This window comes from Lissotriton helveticus, chromosome 4_1, assembly GCF_964261635.1.
Source record: "Lissotriton helveticus chromosome 4_1, aLisHel1.1, whole genome shotgun sequence".
Lineage (NCBI taxonomy): Eukaryota > Metazoa > Chordata > Amphibia > Caudata > Salamandridae > Lissotriton > Lissotriton helveticus.
In genome coordinates, this window is record NC_136063.1 from 1,820,606,094 (window position 1) to 1,820,627,459 (window position 21,366).

General features: G+C 48.8%; 1 non-coding gene across 1 annotated transcript; it reads right to left on the minus strand.

Moving 5' to 3' along the window:
• Window positions 1–4,366: 4,366 nt before the first annotated feature.
• Window positions 4,367–4,439, minus strand: TRNAV-UAC (transfer RNA valine (anticodon UAC)). Its single transcript has one exon. It is a non-coding gene; the product is annotated as a tRNA-Val (tRNA).
• Between the last annotated feature and the right edge of the window lie 16,927 nt (window positions 4,440–21,366).

Here is a 21,366-nt window from a genome sequence, read left to right on the forward strand (position 1 = left end):
ACACTGAACACTACAACCAGAAACATAGCACACGGAACGCAGCACTAGAGAAAGGAGATTGGGTGAGAGTAAAATTGGCGGTGATGAAGAAAAAGGGAGAAAGCAAGTTCACGCCACCCCTCAAGGTCATAGAACCCTACAACTGATCAGCATTGCTAAGTGACGGAAAGGTGTGGTCGCAAGACAGGATGGCAAGATGCAGCAAGATATTGAAATGGGAGACGACAGCAGGAGAAGGACACGACCTAGGGGAAGAAGCAGGAACACATGGAGAGGAAACATGTGAGAAGTTGGCCTGATGTGCAGTGTTCACTATTCTAGTGATCACTATATATCAGTCCAAACAACCCTTATTGATGATTGGTTGTAAGTCAACCTTATAGACCAGCTATCCTAGTAGCATGGATACGAGCAGTCTAAGGCTAAGACTCTAGAGGGCGTGTTAAGCCAGCTGTTTTACCATCACATTACCCCTTGAACACCCAGTGAAAGGACACCACACAAGTGTTATGAAAATAAACAATGTATTTATTAGAATCACAACAACCCTGTACTCTTTATGAGGACAGGGTGCTAAGCACACAACAAAACTCTTATGAAAATACTTAAGTTAGCACGTTATACACAAATGCCCGAGGGGCACGAAAAACCATATACTCTAAAAGTGGAATGCGAAATTACTAGCAGGTAAGTACAGTATTAATAGGCTTTGGAATCGCTAGGACTTGACTAGGGAATCGTTAGATTACTTCTAGGAGACCTAGGGGACTCGGGTGCAGAGTGTGCACTCTCACGCGGGATGCGGGACAAAGTCTATGGAGGCTAGTAAAGGCAAAGTTAGTGTTCACGGGCGAACCCGACCTGGTAGGGAGAAAACGACAGTGGATCCTGACCCTTGGATAGTGAGGCTATGCTGGGACACCGAAGTGCCGAAGTTACCTAGCCCAGGGGCTGCAGCTGCATAGGTCTGAAAAGACGTCGGGAATCTCGTTGCCGGACCAGGAGCCTGGAAGAAGGAAGTTGCTGGCAGGCGACCAGTGAAGGAAAGTTCGATGGATCCAAGCCTGGATCAAGGAAGAAGGAAACCTGAAAGCAGAGGGGACCAAGTTCTTGAATCACTAGCCAGTGATTGAGTGGGCACCAGTATGGCACCGGGCGAAGTCACCGCAGTCAGGTGAGTGGGCGCTGCTGGGCTCTGCAGTCTCTCGGACCAGGAGGCGTTGTCGGCGACCAGGATGGAGGTGCGAGCTGTCCCACGAAGGTTCTTGCTGTCGACGTCGCTGGACCCAGGATTGGGCAACAAGTCTTGGCAAATGCAAGGCCCACGCGGTGGACCTAAAATGGCGTCTTAGCCGGACCAGGAGGGTCCAGGGTACTTCTCCGATGGAGGGAAGCAAGGGCCAGTCTGGAGCAACCAGACTAGCAGCAGTGATGTCGTCGGGCGTCGTTCAGAAGGCCACAAGCCAGCGGGCTAGTAGCCAAACAACGCGGTGAGCAGCAAAAAGCAGAAGGGCCCCACGCAGATCATGGAGATGCTGGGAGGCTGCACTTCGGTGCTGGAGCTGCTCAGGGTCGGGGCTTCTCGGACCCCAAAGCACTCACCAGGAAATTACTCGGCGGGCTTGCTGTGCAGAAGTCGTGCAGTCTTGAAGATGGCCGGTCCCTCGAGGTCTCGTCACACCCACGAATCTCAGCGTGACTGATGATGTAGGTAGAGGTCGGAGGTGCCAGGGAAGCCGGTTCTCGTCGAGCTGGGCAGTCTTGATCCGGAGGAGAGACTTGCAGCAGACCGCAGTGTTCTTAAGATGGTGCCTGCGGATGCAGGGTGACTACTCCTTAGTCACAAGGGAGAAATCTTAGGAAGAAGTCTTGAGTTCCTTTCGTGGAAAGTAGTTTCAGGATTCAAAGATGATCTGATTTGGAAGGGGGCCAGTTCCTACCTATATCCTGTAAAAAGGGGCTGGCACGCGACTAAGTCCTGCCCTAGGGGTGGGACTAGGAGGGGGGTGGTTACACCCACTTCCTTGGCGGGCTTTTCCCCAGCACAGGGTCTGGAGTGACCCTGGAACTGGATCCAGCCAGCCTATGCACAGTGAGCACCGGGGTGCCACGTGCAGTCACCTTCCTCTGAAGCCCTGCCTACCTACAATACACAAACCCTGTCTGGGACAGTGCTGGCACCGCCCCTGGCAGGAAACCCTTTGTCCTTGCCTCCTGCTCTGGGAGGACTCCCAGCAGCAGGAGGGCAGACTTGTGTCTCGGTGGCAGCATCCATTTTGTGGAGCTGAGGCTATGTCTGACTTTAACCGGGGTTAGGGGTTACATACATGTCGTGTCCCTCTAGAAGGGTGGAATGCTAACCCCGTCGCCAGAATTGGCGAGGGGTTAGTATTCCAATTCGTATGACACCTTACTCGACATGTTTTGATAAAGCGATACCAGAGTTGGCATATAACCGCGAGGATTATAATGCACTTAAGAGTATATGGTATGCGATATCATGGAAACGGCTAAGGGATGGATCCCGAAAGCCGCAGACAGGCTCAGCTCATGCCAGAGCACCATCTCACACGATTCCAAGCACTCTGCCTTCAGGATTGTTAAGGCCTGCCATAGGAGTGACTGATAGGAGATCTGTGTGTCCATTTTTAGGGTTAGATATAGGTATACTATATCTAAAGCAAAGGGTGATTACACCACCTTGCCCCAGCTGTCAAGCAGCCAGTTGTGTCAGATTTGGATGCCCAGCCAGGGGTGGCATAATACATGCTGCAGCCCCTGGTAGGCCCTGGGTACACCTATGCCCTGGGTACCTAAGGTACACTGTACAGGGACTGATAAGGTGACTCAGTATCCAATTTAGATATGTACCTAAGGTACATGGAATCCATTTTACAGAGAGAGCAGTAGGCCTGGGGTCCTGAATAGCAGGGCCCCAGGTCAACTAAGTCAGAAAACCAGCAAAACACCAGGCAAAAAGTTGGGGGCAACCATAGTCAGGGATCTACCTTCCTACAAAACACCAGAAGAAGTGGCAAGTGAAGAAGGTAACTGCAGCAGAGCCAAAGGCAACGGAGAGGTGAATGGAGAGGAAAGAACCAGGATGGAGAACAAGACAGAAAAAGATGAAAGTCACAAGGGACTCAGAAAAGGAGAGAACGGAGAAGAAAGAAAGGCACCTACCTCGCAAGGATCACGAGAAGGACTCCAGGAAAGAGAGCCCCTGAGAACAAGAGCGGGCAGAGTGGTGAGAGTGCCCAGAAAATTCGAAGACTTTACCATGAGCATAAAGTAAGACTGTTTCTAATTATTGTTGAAGTTACCTGACTCTGCAATTGAACTGTGCCCATTGTTTGGTGGGGCTTAAGGGGGGAGATATGTGGTGACGGTCTAGTCTTTCAGTGGCCAGCCGCGACTGGAACCGAAAGGACGGCCATTTTGTTAGCGCCCGATCCTCGGAAGTTAGAGGACATGTTCCCTGGCGCTCTGGCGATTAAACAAGTCAAATAACATAAATACCTGACTCCGAGTGTTCTTTGGGGGTAAAAACGGACTCCCACAACCATATGTTTCTCTAAGTTAGTGCGTTATTTTTAGACAATACACAGCTCGGAAACAGAGAGGCAAACCTCATGGGTGTCATCTGGAGGCAGTCAGGGGTCTAGCTTGCTCCCTTCATGGGTGTCATCTGGAGGCAGTCAGGGGTCTAGCTTGCTCCCAGCTACTCGTGGCACTTTCTTTGCGACCCCTAGCCTCAGAGGCAAAGTGTTGCTCCCTCTGAGGTCAGGGGTCGCAAAGGAAGTAAGTAGCAGGAAGCAAGCTTGAGATCACAGCTAGGACCCCCTCACTTTCTGCAAATGATGTCGATGGCAAGCCCTGCTCGCTATTTCCCAGATGTAGTGTCGGAAAACAAAGGTTAACTCAGATACATTTTGGGTTTAATTAAATAAATGTAAACATACCTACAGGCACCGCTGCCTATGATTTAGCCCAGGGAATTGCTTCGTGGTATAGGGCAATGAAAACCTTTTCTCAAACAGCCAATTACAGTACATGTAAAATGTAGGCATTTATATTTTGCACACAATTCCGTTTTTATTTTAAGAGATGTAAATTACTTGCCGTAAAACATAAATCCATAACAACTGTCTCTTGTGCAGGGAGTATTTAATATTGCCTCCTCTACGATTCAAAATTGCAAGTGACTAAGCCCAGTTTTTATCTAAATCTCTATTCTATATCGCATTAAATGTTGGCAAGTATGAACTAAGTTTAAAATGCCACACTGGTCTTTTACATTTAACCCGCACCTGGCACATGCAACCAAACCTCTCCTCTCCGCAAAAAAAACAAAACAATAAAGAGCTGGTTTCACTGGGGCTCGAACCCAGGACCTTCTGCGTGTAAAGCAGACGTGATAACCGCTACACTATGAAACCGACGTGCACGCCTTCTCTGCAGTAGAGTATATATAACTTAGAGTATACAGAACTCTGCTATGTGAAATCGACAATGTGTTAAACATATAACGTTCGTATTACATCTGGCATGCTCATATGCCCCTCACTCGTTACAAACACAACGTGTCATCTCGCACAGTGGCCTTCTAAATTTACGCTCAATTGGGGATTTGCCATTTCAGCTCAACAAAAATATTGTTTTACGACATCTTGCCTTCCTAACGCTCATTTTTAAGCAATCGGCACCTTTTTCAATTGAGGAGCGTTCACTTATGTATACATTTTGCACAATACAGAGAAACTGGCAACCCTGAGCCCAGGAGAATCGAAAGCCTCTTCTCTTAAAAGAACCAATAAAAGCCGTGCACTCTAATGAAATAACCAATACAAGCCGTGCATTCCAGCGAAAGCTCCACTGAAACAGTTATACAGCCCCTTCGTACTTAGTCACCGCATTTGCAAGGTCTAAAAGACTATGACACGATAGTCCCTTTTCAATGTCCATGCCATCAAAACGAAACCCTATAACATACACTATAATACATTATACGACCTAGAAAACTGCGTCCTTCTTGTGGATGTGCTTTAGTCAGGCATGACGTCATCGTGACGCTAAATTCGGTGTCATAATTCGCGTAGAGGCTTTTGGAAGCGGTTACTTCAGTTGAGTTTTCCACACCTAACGTGGTCGACACGAGGTCTCCAAATGTTTTCTTCAAGTGTTCAAATGCGGTCTAGTGTTTAAAGCTTCGCCCGCAGGTGCAGCAAGTTTCTGCCCACCCAAACTGGAGAGGGAGGCTGGATATTTCTCAGTGCGCGTGCTGCAGGGAGGGGTCTGTTGTGGGCGTGGCGCGGTGTTCGTCATGTCCTTTATCTTGCTGCTGCGCTTAGAACTTAGCTCTGCAGACACTCGCTTTTCATTTCTTGGTTAAATTCGGTATCTTCTGGTTCCCTTGCGGAGAGAACCACAGCGGATGAGCGCTAACAAACGTTGGCTTCTTTATATTGGTGTACCGTGATTCCCACTTTTCTCGAAACCATTTCATTGGCATTACGTTTAACTAGGCGTACCTAGTTGAGGTCTGGATCAAATAAAATGTTACTGTTAGGCGTACTTTACTAATTTGTTTTACGTGGTATTCTTAACGGAAGGGCGGATTTTCTTACAACCTTATGTGTGAGCAACGGGCGCCACTTGTTTTCCTTTTGTGAATTCCAGCCACAGTGAGAACCTAGTATCTGATGAAACTCTGGGCCAGATTTACAAAGAATTGGCGGAGTGAGGCGTTAACCGTCAGGGCTTTAACCGTCAGGGCTTAACGCCTCACTCCGCCACTTAAGAAACACAGGGCTGCACTATATTTGCAAGAATATGGTGCAGCTTTGTGTTTCCCCCCTGCGCTGGTGCGAAGTTTAGCAGCTTAGCGCCAACGCAGGCACCCTTGCACCATATTGCAAGGGTGTCTGCGTGCAGGGGAAGATTGTTTACGTGTAAGAAGGTGTCCCTTCCTATTTATTTATTAAATGCAATTTTATATAGTGCACACTTTACCCAAAGGTGTGAGAGCGCTTCATAATAGAAGCAAGTACATTACACGAGGAAATTTACATACTTGCATGTTACAAAAAAGTTTTTTTTAAAAATGTCAGTCCTACACATAAACAATCTTTAAATGCCGCGTTGTCACTTCTATGTGTTCTGCTTAATGCAGCACACGTGGAAGTTACAAAATGTCATTTTAAACGCCATCTTTGAGCGGACTCGCGCGCCAAGGGCTTGCAGGTGAGCCTATTTAAGGCGGTCCTTCGTGTGGTTGGGTCTCCTACCACCTACCACACTGCTGGAAGCGTGCTGGGATAGCGCTGTGTAATTTTTTAACTCTCCCTCGTTTTTGCATTTGGGTTTTGTTCTGTTTACTTACCCCTGCTTTTAAAATTCGCTGTCTTCAGCTTTGCCCCGCTCCCCTCACTGCATATAACAAGCATTTGCAATGCAATAGGTCTCGCATTAGGAAAGTTTGAGCTATTGGTATTGTAAATGACACATTTTTAGGTTTCGTAACCTGGCGAGGGGCGAAGCCCCTCCCAGATCGAAATCTGTTGTTTTTAATAGTGGGGTTAGAACCGCCTCTGCCTCTCATTGGCTAGCTCCATAAATGGAGGCTAGCCATTGGGAGGCAGAGGCTGTCAATCGCGTTTTCTCTCGAAAACGCGATTCGGGGGCGTTTCTGGTGCTTTTTTTAAGCCCCGCCCCTTTGTCCCGGGCCGCGCTGCCATTGGCTGCCGGCCCGGGACACCCCCGTGACGTCATTCCCGGGCCGCGCTGTGATTGGCTGCCGGCCCGGGACACCCCCGTGACGTCAGCCAATCACAGCGCGGCCCGGGACCTGACTTGTTCTCAGTTCCTTCTTCCTTCGCAAGAGCGTCTCGCACAGGAGGGGCTCGGCCGGTCTCTTGAAGAGCCGGGGGGAAGAAGCCTTGCTTGTACCTCCATTCCAGGACATTGTGTTCATCCTGTTTGATCTGTGGACGGCGGCATTCCACTGGAGCCTTGTCTATGCAACCTCCTACTCGTCTGAGAATTCAGGTTTGATCCTCCCCACCCAAGATTAAATGAGGCTACTTACCCCCCTGCCTTATCTTCAACGAAGAACCTAGATTTCGACACCAGCGAATAGGCACTGTGATGAGGCCAGAGGAAACAGACAAACATCGGAATTGGAGCGCAAATAAACACGTGTGTGATACACCGCCGTACTGAGTATACGTAAACCACGCGGCCATTTTGCAGTGGAGCAGTTGTTTCGCTCAATGCACCAAACGTCCTTCAGCAGCAAGCAAAGCGTTGTTTACGAGTATAGTATATACTTTTTTCAATATGTAATATTCATTTTCTTATTATTATTATTCAAGTCAAGTCAAAAAGATCTTTATTTCGGCAAAAAAAATTGAATAACATAGTTAATAATATATTACTTAATATATCAGAAATTAACAGGGTCTATCTTAAGCGTTTACTACAAGAGTGTTTACGCTTTGGTACAATGATATTACCAAATTATTTAGATCTACTGTGGAATTCTCTTTGTATTTGGCTTCGAGTCACTCTTTATAAAGATGGCCGTCTTCGTTGAGAATATTCGCGGCATTAGACCCTTAATTTGATCTTTTGAGCATATTAAAGACAAGTGTTGAGGCTTCCATAGTGGAAAGAAAGAAGGGTCACGGCCCGCAGAGCCTGGCCCAGGCGGAAATGGCGTCATGGTGAGCAGCATGTCGGGAGAGGTAGTATTTTGGTCTCTCTTTGCCCAAGCTACTGCACGGGTGTAGTCTGTCTGTGCATCCTCGCGGGCCGCTGACATGGCGGGAATGGAGCTGCTGTCCGACCAGGGCTACCGGGTGGACGGGCGGAAGCCGGGCGAGTTGCGCAAGATCCAGGCCCGCATGGGGGTCTTCGCGCAGGCCGACGGATCCGCCTACATCGAGCAGGGCAACACCAAGGCGCTGGCTGTGGTGTACGGGCCGCATGAGGTGAGCCTCGACTGTTGATGTTTTTTTTGGGTTTTTTTTGCAGTTTTATTTAGCGCGAACTGGACCCGCAGGTATTGGAGCACTTTACATGGGCACCGGTTTCATTACACAAGGACTCATTCATTTGTGGTAGGCGGTGGAAGATTGAGTGAGGTTCTGTTGTCTGTAACTTAAGCACAATCATCCTTACCTGTTGCTTGGCCATCATGTTATGTTAGGTCAACGGAGCTTGTATAGCGCATGGCTACCCCAGCAATGTAAATTGTTACACTGTGTTACTGCCGCACCCCGTCCGGTCTCCAGCAGCATTGGGGCGGTGGCATGGGAACTGTCCGCTTTTGGCTTGCTTCACTCGTCACCGAAAGGGAAACAAGTGCCCAACCCTGACGTCGCTAATGACAGAAGTTCCCCGTAAACGATTCGTGTCACGTAAACTTGCCACTTGGGCAATGTAGTTGTTATGGGATGCCTCTGCTACAAGACCAGGTTGAAGCTCACTTCTTTCAGGTTGCATACCTCTAAGAATTACCCATAAAGTCAAGATCGATACAATAAGCAATGAACTATTTTTGTATGTCAGCGTTTTGAGGTTAATAACAGAAAATCGTGTTAAGTGGCATACGTTTTCTCTTATGTTACACGTTACACAACTTAAACTGACCTCTCTTGAGCAATATGTCCTGCATTCACAGTTTTTAAAATGAAACTGTCAGCATTTTTTCTGTAGCACGAACCAGTATGAAAGTAAAAGTTGGATCTGCTTTTCAATGTCTGTGCTACTATTACCAATTCTAGGATAACGTGCTGGTTATAACACTGGCAGCAGTTTACAATCAATCAATCAATCAATCAATCAATCAATCAATCAGGTCATTTGTAGAGCGCACTACTCACCCGTAGGGTCTCAAGGCGCTGGGAGGGGGGGGGGTGCCGCTACTGCTCGAACAGCCAGGTCTTGAGCTTCTTCCTGAAGGAGAGGTGGTCTTGGGTCAGGCGCAGATTGGTCGGAAGTGAGTTCCAGGTCTTGGCGGCCAGGTAGGAGAAGGATCTTCCTCCTGTTGTCGCTCTTCGGATGCGGGGGACGGCGGCGAGGGCGTGGTTGGTTGATCTGAGGAGGCGCTTGGGAGTGTAGAAGTTGATCCGGTTGTTGAGGTAGCTCGGGCCTTGGTCGTGTAGGGCTTTGTGCGCGTGGGTGAGGAGCCGGAAGGTGATTCTCTTGTTGACCGGGAGCCAGTGCAGATCTCTCAGGTGTCCGGAGATGTGGCTGCGTCGGGGGATGTCGAGGATGAGTCTCGCCGAGGCGTTCTGGATCCGCTGGAGTCTCTTCTGGAGTTTGGCAGTGGTTCCGGCGTAGAGGGCGTTGCCGTAGTCCAGTCGGCTGGTGACGAGGGCTTGGGTGACCGTCTTCCTCGTCTCGGTGGGGATCCACCGGAAGATCTTACGTAGCATGCGCAGGATGTTGAAGCATGACGAGGAGACGGCGTTGACTTGTCTGGTCATGGAGAGGGAGGAGTCCAGGATGAAGCCCAGGTTGCGTGCGTGGTCCGTCGGTTTGGGTGCGGTGCCCAGGGCGGGGGGCCACCAGGAGTCGTCCCAGGCGGAGGGCGTGGAGCCCAGGATGAGGACCTCCGTCTTGTCTGAGTTCAGTTTCAGGCGGCTGGTCGTCATCCATTCGGCCACGTCTCTCATCCCTTCGTGCAGGTTGGCTCTGGCGGTGTCGGGGTCGTTGGTCAGGGAGAGGATCAGCTGGGTGTCGTCAGCGTAGGAGATGATGTTGAGGTTGTGTTGGCGTGCGATGGTCGCGAGGGGGCTCATGTAGACGTTGAAGAGGGTGGGGCTCAGTGAGGATCCTTGAGGGACGCCGCAGATGACTTTGGTGGCCTCTGACTTGTACGGTGGTAGGCGGACTCTTTGTGTTCTTCCGTCGAGGAAGGAGGTGATCCATTCCAGTGCCTTCTCCTGGATTCCGATGTTGCTGAGGCGCTGTACTAGGGTGCGGTGGCAGACAGTGTACATAACGAGTGTACACTTTATGGAAGCATGTATAGAGGGGTACTTGCTTGTTTGTAGTTGGTTTTGTTTTAAGCGGCGCTAACAGGAGAACTGGGCAGGTGCAAAGTACTGCCCCCTGACGGGAGCCCCGGCACTTATCTTTTTTTTTCTTCACAAATTAACCACATGTCAAAAGCACCATGTGTACTGTGCCCATTGGCGCTCAAAGCGTTACACCCAATTAACTGCCCCCAGCGCACCACCGAACTGTGCATTATTCACCCTCGAAATCTGACTGCCCACAGAGGCGAGTTTCCTTCTTATAGAGAGGATGACCCATAACCGCCAATGCTCACGACTTAGAAACTGGGGAACGAGGTTGGAGTATCGGCATCAGCGCAACAGCCTGTTATTCCGGGCAAATTTATTAATCTCCGGTACCTAGAAAAAAAAAATGTGAAACGTAACAGGTTCTCATGTAAAGCGCTCTAAAACCTTCGGGTCGGCATATGTGCTTTGACTGCTTGGTTTCCACACACCGCATCTGGGAAAGGTACGGTTAAAGGCCCATTTTTACCATGTTCGACCTCACAACTACACTCATTCTCCCCTGCCTCTCCATTTCCCTTTCTCAATACCTCGCCTTTCTACCAAGCGCATCGATGGCAATGGCTATTCTTTCTCCCCTCAAGTAAACTTAACAAACCCTCCAACAAATCTTTACCTCACACTTTTTATACCATGCACCTTGACTGAGCCTGGGTGACTGCGTAATTTCCCTTTCCAGAAATGGTGTAAAATGCACCCAAAAAAACCAGAACATATGCACTAGTACTCAAAATGCCAACTTTGGAATTTGGCCCTTTTTTTCTTTCAAAGTGCTTTATTGGATTTTATAAACAAAATAAAGTCGCTAGTATACAGCAATGCAGAACACCTGTTGGAAAAGGCAGTTAAAGTGAATTAATTACTTAAACAAAAATGCTTAATGCAGTATAAGGGAAAGAAGGTGAGAACGAAACATAAAACAAAGCATACAGTAAAACAAATCCTGACCATCATACAAAACATAAACAAGCATTTACAATGCAACGGTTTCGCCTTTGGAAAAGTTAGAGCTATTGGCAATGTAAAGGACAATGCCATTTATTTATCTGTTTTCAAAACCAACACATAAATACAAATGTTTCCATTTACAATGCCAATAGCTCAAACATTTCCAAAGGCGAAACCGTTGCATTGTAAATGCTTGTTTATTTATGTGTTGGTTTTGAAAATAACGAAATTAATAGCTTTGTCATTTACAATGCCAATAGTTATAACTTTCCCAAATGGGACACCTATAGCATTTGTAATGCAAAATGTAAACACCAAGATAAGAAGTTTTAAGATTGCTCTCTTCCTAACGGGCAGCCAGTGCAGGGACTGCAGCAGGGGACGGGACTGGGTACGTCTGGGCTTATTCAGAGCCATTCTTGCAGCAGTATTTTGCAATATCTGGAGCCTAGAGAAAAGTTCTTCATGGAACGTTTTGTTTTGCACCATATACCTATGTATCTACGATAGGGTGTTTACGCTATCATTGACTAGCTTTGAACTTTATGTTATTTACCTTGTACCTATGTATCTAAGACACTTACCTTGTAAAGCGCTCTGATACCCGCAAGGGTCTTGTTCGCGCTATATAAAACTTTCAAAATAAATAAATAAGCTATTGCCCAGAGTTGGACTCCATGATTGGAATAGGCACCCAGGCGAGAATTATCAGGTCCGTGGAATTTTGAGCCCAACATCTGCCGAGGTGGGGAATTGAACCCTGGTCCCGGGCTAGACCTCTGCATCAGGGTCTGCCGCTAAAATCATTAAGCCACACTTCTCCGCAACATCCCATTGACTCCGTGACCCAATAGAATGCCTGTAAGGATAGACACTGCGTCCAATGTCTCTCAGTCCTTTCCCGGTTGCCAGGTTTTTCAGCATCTTTGGATTGGACCAATTGAAGCCAGTTATTATGAAAGTGACAAACTCATGAGTTAGTGGGAGCAGTGGTAATCTCCTTTACTTAATGGATCTCACCTACTTCGAAATGACACATGTCTCTTTACAGTGAGCTGCCACTTTCATCTTCATTTAAACTGATGGCAACACTGGTTGATGGAGACAAAGAGCAGTGGAGAGGGCGGGGTCTGGGGAGATCTATACAGGCGTTTGCAAGTTATTAACAGGCGCGACAGAGGTACTTTACACCTCTGATGACAGCTGGCCTGTTGCTCACCTTTTTTTGGGCGACAGCGAGGAGCAAATAAACGGAAGATCAGCCGATTTTTATTTTTTTAAGTCACTGTTTTAATTTTCGTGGTGACTTTTGTAAAAATAGCAATATCCAGGGGGGTCTGTAAATTGAGCTGGCGAACCACGAATTTGGTTGACAGGGTACACATAACTTTTATCTTGTCCACCAAACTCTAAATAACTCCCATTTTCTTGTGTCGCAGTGGTTAACTTCAGAGGCAGGAGACATCAGGTTACATTAATCTCAGCTTCCCCACTTTACCCAAAAATGTTTGATCCAGGACAAATCACCTTATAAATCAGTGCCTTCAGTCCCAATCTGTATAAACTTGAGAATATTTATAAACATCCAAACTAAGTGCTACATATAGTGTGTTTTAAGTGTATTTGTATCACGCATTCACCCTTTGCACTGGTCCCAAATCACTTTCCGATACCCTGGCGCTGTAGAAGTGGTTGGGTTTACAGTGTTGCATTTAAAAGCCTAGGGTGCAGCTATCAATAGTGCAGCAGGTACAGTGGCACCAAAGCTTTGGACTGTAAGATACTCTCTTCATCAGGGTGATGGCTGTCTTTTACCACACAGCAATGGGTAGATGAGGCATTATTCTTGCATGGCTTGAGGGCCCAAAGTCCCACTGTATGGTTCCCCTTATTTACACACTTTATTTTTTGCAGTATTTTACAGCATGAACTCGCCCTAATGTATTGGAGCGCTTTACTTGAGCACCAGTTACATTACACAAGGACACATTCATTTTTTGGTAGGCCAGGAAAGATTAAGTGATGTTGAGCCGACCCGAGACTCTAACCTGGTTCCCCAGCTCCAAAGTCAGCAGCTCTGACCGTTATGCCACCGCCACATTAATGAACATGTATAAGTAGCTATGAAACCTAAAGAGTCGGTAAACTTCACAGGGTAAAACTTTAAATCTGCTTTTTGCTGTCAGTCAGGCTCCAACACTTCAAATTACTGTAAACGCTAGCCACTGTGTTTGGACAATAAAAGGCATGCCTTGGGCGAGGGGAGTGATGCACATTTTCCAAAACAAATAATTGAGTTTAGCTTTTTTTTTTTTAAGTATTTTATAGGAAGTTTCCATTGATTTAAGCAAACAAACGCAAGCACATAAAAGGCAGAATGCACGTGACTTCCTCCCCCCTTCTTTCTTGTCCCTGGCCAGAGAGCACCCGACAGTCTCGCTAAGAGGCTACAGGAAATGAAAACAAAGAGGGGTTGACATGGTTACGGGGTGATAACGAGGGAAGACATGGCAGAGGCACTTGATGTACAGCCGGGTCACCAAAGGTTGGCTCCGGAGTCAGAGTCCTGCTAATTTCCCGACCTAAGGCGCGCTTCATTAACCGAGCCTCGAGACACAGCGTCTGTGTCCAGCAGAGAGAGAGCTCGTTATCCACGCCGGGAGCGAAAGATACAGATCTTAATAATTGTTGGGGCCAGTTCAGGTTTTTAATAGAAAAAAAAACTCGTCTTTGTTTGGAATGGCAATTTATGTCTCCCCTCAGAACCATGAATATAAAAAAAAGTACCCATCCAGCCCTGTTAAAAACAAGACATACCAGCTAAACCAAAAACAAGTAACGTTCAGATGTGTAATCAACTGACGGGCTAGCCTTTGCATCGCCTACATCTTAAATAATGGCAGTTTTAAATTTAGCAGAGACTCCTGACCCCTCAATGGCGGAAGGGAAGAGCAATCACTGAGGAGCGAGCAGGAGAGGCTGAGAGACCAGTGAGACAATTTATCATCAAACCCGGAACCTCGCTGCCAACTTATCAAAGTGCCCACTGGATGCATATGATTGGTCCCGAGCATCTGTCTATCCGCTGTTCCCAACATTAGCGCAGACATCAGAATCAGTGGACTATCAAATGCAATTACAGCGCGCGAGACAGACAATAACGATTGATAGCGCCTACTCTTCCTATCGCACACAGCGCTAGTGGGGGGTTGAAGCTCTGCCTTGAGCCGCCCCCGTTAAACAATGATTGAAAATATGCATTTGTCCTGGTAAAACACTGCAGCCCGCACCACTTCATTTGCTGAACACATTATCAAATTAAATGAAAAGCGAACTGCCAGGAGCAGCAGTTACTGCGTAGTAGGGATGAATATTTACTTTACGGTGTTAGCAGCGCGCACAGAGTCCGGCGTCTATTCCCTGTTGTCGCCTTTGCGGGTCACAGTGAGTAGGAGCGGTGAAAGTGATTGCGAGCGATCGCTGAGCGAGATGCCGTGAGCGGCGAGGCTGCCCTGCTGCTGCGGTCGTCCTCGTGGTAGGCGCCCACGTGGGACGTGCTCGTGGTACCTTGGCGGGGCTTGCTGGTCTGCTTCCCAGAGAGACAAGAGATTGGGAAACGCGCGCGCGGCCGGCGCCGATCGCCTTCCAGAGCGTGCGCGTGACATCTCCTATCTCCTGGGAAGCAGACCCAGCAACAATAGTATCGCGCCTGCGCGATGGCATATGGCTTCGCCATATGCATCGCAGGCGCGAGACCTAAAAAGGGCACCTCTGTGCCTCCAAAGCACCACTACTTTGGTGGGTCCGGGTCTTCATTTCGGCAGCCATCTTTGTTTGGGCTTGGGATTCGGCGGCGGCCGCCATCTTTGAGCGGACTCGCGCGCCAAGAGCCTATTTAAAGTCGCTCCCCTACGCGCAGCGGTACGCGCAGGTGGACGCCTTCCCTGTGCCTGAGTCGTGCCGGAGTCCTGCCCGTCTGCGCCCGTCAGCGTCCCGGAGGCGGCGGGGCGGCGGAGGACTTTGGTCAGGTGAGGGTAAGGATGATCCACTATTCCTCGGCGACTCTTCACGCTATGCGCACTTCATCTAGCTTGTGTCGCTCTGTATTCCCTGGTCGTCACAGGGGGAAACGTTTCTGCCCGGCTTGTGGCTGGTCGCCCACGGGGGCACAGTGTAGTGTCCTTAGGACACCCGAGGCTCATGCGAAACATCGCTGTTTGCTGCTTAACACTAGATCGGTAGCAAGGCATGCCCTGCATATCCACGATCTTCTTGTCAGGGAGAATCCGTTATGCCTGCTCCTGACCGAAACCTGGTTGGGAGAGGCGTCGAACCCAGATATTTTTACTGCGATCCCTTCAACCTATAATATTTTCCGCCAAGACAGAGCTAAGGGTAGGGGGGGAGGAGTCGCTGTGGTGGTGAGGAAAAACATTTCCTGCTCAGTTCTTCCTGTGAACTCCATCGAGGGCTCTGAATCCCTGAGCTTCATGCTTAGACTGTCTCCTGGTCAAGCGCTTAAGGGATTGCTGGTTTATAGGCCTCCCGGCCCGGTGGGCTCTTTTTGGGATGACCTACAGACAGCCATCTCGGAGCTGGCTCTCTCTGCGCAGCATTGTCTGCTTGCAGGCGATTTTAACTTTCATCTTGATGTGTCGGAGGATCCGGTAGGGATTAAACTCCTAGATATTACATCTACGCTTGGCCTAGCACCATTTGTGCTAGGGCCTACTCACGAGAAAGGGCATACCCTCGACCAGGTGTTCTCCTCTGTTCCTATTGTTGACATCGCTGCACGGCCGGGGCTCTGGTCGGATCATTGGCTGATTGAGTTTTCCGTGTTTGAGAACGGGCGATCTGGTATCTGCGCCCCCGCGGTGCCCAGAGCTGCCTCGAGAGCGTTACACAGAGTGACGCCTGCTATGTTGGAGCAGGCGCTCACGGAACATCCGTGCTCTCTCTCGGGCGACCCGGAAAGAGACACCGAGGCCCTGCAGCGATGGTTGACTGAGAGGTTAGATACTCTCGCCCCAAAGGTAACCCCCAGGTCCACCGCGATACGACAATCTGCGCCATGGTTCACCGAGGCGCTGCGCGTGGCTCGCAGCCAGTGTAAGGTTGCTGAGCGGGCCTGGCGCCTTCAATATGATGGGGAGGCCAAACTCGCCTACAGGTCTGTGGTGAAGGACTATCACCGGGCTATTTTTGGCGCCAAGCGGGATTACCTTGCCAGGAGAATTGAGGCGTCGGTGAACTCCTGCAAGGAGATCTTCACGATAGTGAAGGAGTTCACGTCCCCGACCTCTTACTCACCCCCGCCTGTGTCACCTGAGGCGTGGGCGTGTGATCTGGCCACTTTCTTCACCAACAAGATTAAGGCAATTCAGGCCTCCTTCTCGGAGAGCTCAATGGAGGATGGCTGCGGCCATGGGGCAGGACCCGGAACATTGCCCATGTCCTCGGCAGTACTGGCTGACTTTCCACCTGTCTCCAGTGACATGTCTCGGGCGCTGCTGGCCAGCCTCAAATCTGGCTCACCACTGGACCCCTGCCCCGCCAAGTTCTTGGCGGGGTTGGCGGCAGTGTTGGATCCTTTGGTCAACCCGATCCTCAATGCCTCCTTGCGGGAGGGGATTGTTCCACGCTCCTGGAAAAGGGCGATGGTGATCCCCCTCCTGAAAAAGCCTGGTCTTGATGCCGAGGTGTTGGCCAATTACAGGCCAATTTCACTTCTCCCGGCTCTGGCTAAGATCACGGAGAAACATGTCCATGGCGTCTTGTCGAGCTTTCTTGAATCCAACAATTTGCTCCATCCATCCCAATCCGGTTTCCGTCCGAATTTCAGTACGGAAACAGCGTTGGTGGAGGTCTCGGAGATCATCAGGGAGACCTTGGATGTGGGTGGCAAGGCCATGTTAGTCATGTTGGACCTGTCGGCGGCCTTCGACACCGTCCCCCATGAGGCGCTTCTCGCCAGGCTTTATGACATCGGCCTAAGGGGGACGGTGCTCAGATGGTTTACATCTTTTCTGGAAGGCCGCCGCCAGACGGTCTGGGTGTCCCAGAGCTCCGCCGAGATGCCGCCTTTGGGAGTTGGGGTTCCACAGGGATCTGTGTTGAGCCCGACATTATTCAACATCTTTATGTCCCCCCTGGCGGCTGCGGTGGAGGCTTACGGAGCCCAGATCGTGTCCTACGCCGACGACACGCAACTCCTCTTCACATGTGGCAAAGATCAGCCATTTGAGGGGGAGAGAATTCGGGACTGTCTGGATATGGTCTTCGGCTGGTTCCAACGTAATAGCCTGAAGGCCAACTCCAGCAAGTCGGAGGTTTTATTCTTCGGCTGTGCCATCGATCCCGAATGGCGGCAGTGGTGGCCGGCCGCTATGTGCCCTCCGGTGCAGTCCTCCCAGGTTGCCAAGAACCTCGGTGTTAGGCTTGACAACAAGCTCTCTTTAAGAGCGCATGTTCTCGGCCTGGCCGGCGCCTGCTTCGGTATTCTGAAAATGCTCCGCAAGTTTCTCCCTTTACTATCTGCGGAGCACAGACGGATTACAGTGCAGGCGCTAATCGGGTCGAGGCTCGATTATGCCAATGCTCTCTTTCTAGGTTTACCGGACTATCTGGTCCAGCGCCTGCAGGCGGCACAGAACTCTGCAGCCCGTGCGATCTTTGGTTTGCATAGACGAACACGGGCTTCTGGGCTGCTGCAATCGTTGCATTGGCTGCCGATCCGTAAACGGATTATGTTTAAAGCCCTGACGCTGGTGCACAAAGCTCTGTTTGGCTCAGGTGCGGGATATCTACAGAAGAGACTGGTGTTTTATCGTCCCGCCCGCTCTCTTCGCTCTGAATCCCTCTTTACTGTTGTGGTTCCACGGGTGAGGAAGGCTCGTATGGGGGGGCGTTCTTTTAGCCTCAAGGCCTCCCAGTTGTGGAACTCGCTCCCACTGGTACTTCGCAGCACTCCCAATTTGCTTCAATTTAGAAGGAAACTGAAAACCTGGCTTTTTAATCTTTCTGTTTAGGTGGATTTTCTTTTTCCTGCTTTTGGGATCTGTTCTCTGTGTTATGTTTTACACTGTAGCTGTTGTGGAAAGCGCCGGGACACTCTTTTAGAGTAGCCGTGCGCTATATAAACGCATTTTAACATAACATAACATAACATAACATAAACAATCCAAGGCGTTTTTCTATTTCTATGTGTGCTGCACAAGGCAGCACACATGGACAAAGTAAAAATGAGGAGAAATAAAGCATTTCTTCTCATTTCACCAAGTTAAGATCAGGTTTTCCCTGGACTTAATTTTGGTGCTGCCTCCTATTTACACCCTGTGTAAATAGGGTCTGTGTCAAAATCAATGGGTGTTGCAGCGGAACGCCCACCGCAACACCCACTTTCCCCCCCTTTCACGCTAAGCATAGCGTGAAAGGGGGCCTTATTTACAAGGCAGCGTTAATGCAGCCTTGTAAATAAGGCAAAGCTCCTATTGCCACAGGAACATCAGAAAAAGCGACGTTCACACAGTGATAGGGGCTTGTACATATGCCCCTCTGTGTTTTAGTAGTATTCTCTGGCTTTCATTGAACATTACCTTTCTCTGTGCCTCGGGAGTTGGCCACTATCAGATGCAGTCATTATTGCATCCAAGAGAAATCAACCCCATGGTTGCCTGCCAATATTCTGAAACTAGAAAGAGGGAGTGTGAGAAATTGGGGTTGGGCCGTGAAACCCTACTCAAGCAACAACCACAATCCTTGTCAGGGTGAACCACAAACCTCACTAAATTGACCTGTGCTCAACTTTCTAGTAGATTGGTTTAAAAGCAGTCAGGCTTCACTTAAAAGCTCTGAGTTTAGCATTTATGCAGCACACAAACGAATAAAGTGAAAACACAATGAAAACCCCAAACCAATTTAGCAACACAGAGTACAATTTAATAAATAAACAGACATAAACAATACAAAATCCACAATCAGTAGAACCAGAGATATACAATTTTAAAGGCTTAAGTTAAAATAGTGCCAACTAGCAGAAAACGCTAAATGAGGGTATCTGGTTGCACTAGACTGAGACAAAGTCACTCGTTAAGGCATTGGAGTGCGGCACAATACAGCGGAAGGCACAAATATTGCGTCTACTTAACCTGCCTGTTCAAGCTGCCCGCTATTTCCATGGTCTGTGAGCGTACGCCTGTCCATCTGGAGATTTCGGCATCCGCTCAGTAGCTGCGCGGAGTTGGCCCACTGGATTGTGGTTGGCTTTTGAGGCCTCTCTCGGTTACTACCCGGTGCCGGAGAGCAGCCACACTGGAGTGGTGCAGAGGCTCCCGAGGAGAGCTGGATGGGGTGAGGAGGAAAAGCCAGGAAATCGTAGGCTGTTGGCCCAGCGTCTGCGGGATCTGCAGCAGGCAGAGCAGGTGTGTGCAACCCACTGTCAGCTGCTTCCGAGGCAAGTATGGAAGTCAAGCAGTGGGAGTGTTCTGGCAAGCCCAGACGGGAGCCCGCTGGAGGCAAAAAGCAACTATCAAGGACTCTCCAGAGATCAGAGCAGCAGCAGGTGGGCCTTTGCAACCGCCATTGAAATCTCTATTCTCACTTCCCCTTGCTGGAGAGGTTAAAAAAGGAAGCAATCTCTCTCAGAAGCAGCTAATTACCCCTCTAATGCTGGGAAGGAGGGTAACGCAAACTGTGGAACTCCTGGAGTAATAGTCAGAGGGCAAGATTGTAAGAATATTGGCGATAACAGAAAGATTCATCCTACAATAACTGCTATAGGAAATGGCCAATGCGGTGAAACCCCGAATTTGACTCTGGATGATACCATTACTTCAGTCCCAGGAACAACCAGAAGGGAGGTGGAGAAGGACATCACAAGCACAGTGAAGCCAAAAACAGCTGTTCGGGCAGGCACAGGAAAAACAGTCTGTGTACGGCTGTAGCCCTCTACCCTGACGTGCTGGGGGGAATGTTCTGGGTAACAGACAGCTTGGATTACTCCAAGCTAGAGAGCTTATCATTAAGTAACGAGGGTACCTCGGCCTCGAATAGCAGTATTTTGTCAGATGACCTGCAGCTAATGCAAAAGAAGAAGACCTCAAAGAGAAAAACCAAAAAAAAGAGATAGCGCATCTCTGGGAATAGTAGGCAACAATTGAAATGGGATTATTCTAATGCTCATTTAACGGGTTCAAGAGCTTGGTCCTAGTGATAACGATAATGATAAAAGAGGCATAGGAATGTCTGTGGAGAGCCAAGAACCATCACTACTATTTTTTAAATCTATTAAGCAAATGCAAGAAGAAAATCGGAGCGAAAGCCGCCATGCTAGGATCGTCTTTAAAAAACTGCAGGGGTGGATGTGGGAATCAAACAAAACCTGTGGAGAAATCGCAGATCGGTTGACAACAGTGAAAGGTCGAACAGAGTCCCTGGAAGCAGAAGTGGAAACCTTGAAATAATGCGTCCTAGGGCACTGCTTTAGCCTATGTTATGCTCAACATGGAGGACCAGAAAAACCGCCAAGGCGGAATAACTTGAGCTTTCTGGGGATCCCTGAAGGGGTGGAGGGTGGAAACCCCAGGGACTTTATGGTGAACTTACTGAGTGGTGCCATCCCGGATCAAGGCAAATAAGACTGGGACTCTGAAATCCAACGTGCCCCCCAGTTCGCACTAATGGTGAAAAACATCCACAGAGCGAGACTGAAAAGCCTAGGGCTATGTTTGTCTACTTTGGCAATTTTTTTGTGAAGCAAATATTTAAGATAAGGCCCATCCAAATGCCCAAAAAGTATTTGTAGAGGTGTCATTTTTAACCAAATCTGATTTTGCACATGCTACTGTGGAGCAAAGATGGCGTCTCCGACAGTTAATCAATCCTTTAAATAAAATGGGGGCAGAGTGTTATCTTCAAAACCCGGATAGGTTAAAGATAATTTTTAAAAGACATGCCTGTAGCTTCACTTCCAAAATACAAGCACAGGAATAGCTGTCAGAACATAACCTGGGGAGTAGTGGTAGCAGGTCTAAATGATCCTTAGAATGGTGATTGTTAATGTATTACTGGAGGGGTACCGGCCAAGGCTATGGGCAAAAGGAGGTGTGGGTGGTAAAAGAAAGTTTTTTTTATATTATCACATGGATTCGGAGATTTGGGTGCTGTGGGTAGTGGATTGAGTACTTATCGCTGATTGCTTGGTTTGTGGGGGTGCGGAGGGAGGGAAGGGAGGGTGGGTGGAGGCACCACACAGAAGGGTAGGATTTAGATCTGGGGAGTAGAGTATCCTTGGCAGTTTGGGGAGTGTGTTCGCCTTATATGGTAC